The sequence below is a fragment of the Sminthopsis crassicaudata genome, chromosome 6, assembly GCF_048593235.1.
Source record: "Sminthopsis crassicaudata isolate SCR6 chromosome 6, ASM4859323v1, whole genome shotgun sequence".
NCBI lineage: Eukaryota > Metazoa > Chordata > Mammalia > Dasyuromorphia > Dasyuridae > Sminthopsis > Sminthopsis crassicaudata.
Genome location: NC_133622.1, coordinates 13,807,488 through 13,808,215, shown reverse-complemented (window position 1 = coordinate 13,808,215; position 728 = coordinate 13,807,488).

Here is a 728-nt window from a genome sequence, read left to right as displayed (position 1 = left end):
GACTGGACATCCCCCATTCCTGGATGGAGAGACTACTATAGATCACTTCTACCTTCCATTTCAGAAGTATTTTTTGTTGCTGTTCAGTGCTTTCAGTCACGTCTGATTCATTGTAACCCCATTTGGGGTTTTCTTGGTAAAGATACTGGAACAGTTTCCATTTCCTTCTCCAACTCATTTTACAGATGAGGAAACTAAGGTAAATAAGGTAAATTGACTGATTCAGAATCACACAGCTAGTTTGGCCATATTCCTGAGGCCATATGTCAACTCAAGAAGATGGATCTTCCTAACTCCAAGCCAGTGTTCTATCTCCTGAGAGATATTTCATTATGAGTAAAGCTTACACATCTATCTTTTGAAAGGACTCATAAGATAAAACAAGGAAGATTTACCTGAGAACAAAATTTCTTCTCATTTCCAGTTAAACGGGCTAGAAACCACTGAGTCATTTCTGCCTCATCCATTTCTCAGACTTCATGCATCTGATCAGGTCTTAAGTGCAGTCGTGTCTATAGCTACAATCTTAGGATCTCACTGTCATTAACTTCATTCAGCACCCCCCCCCCTTATTCCTCTCCTTGGTTATTTTTGATAGTCTCCTAACTGGTCTCCCTGCCTTCTCCAATCCATCCCCTGTCCCACACTGATCTGAAAATACTCTCCAGAACCAAAACCTTCAGTTTGCTCCTATGACTTCTGCAAAATGGCACGGATCCCTTAGCTTT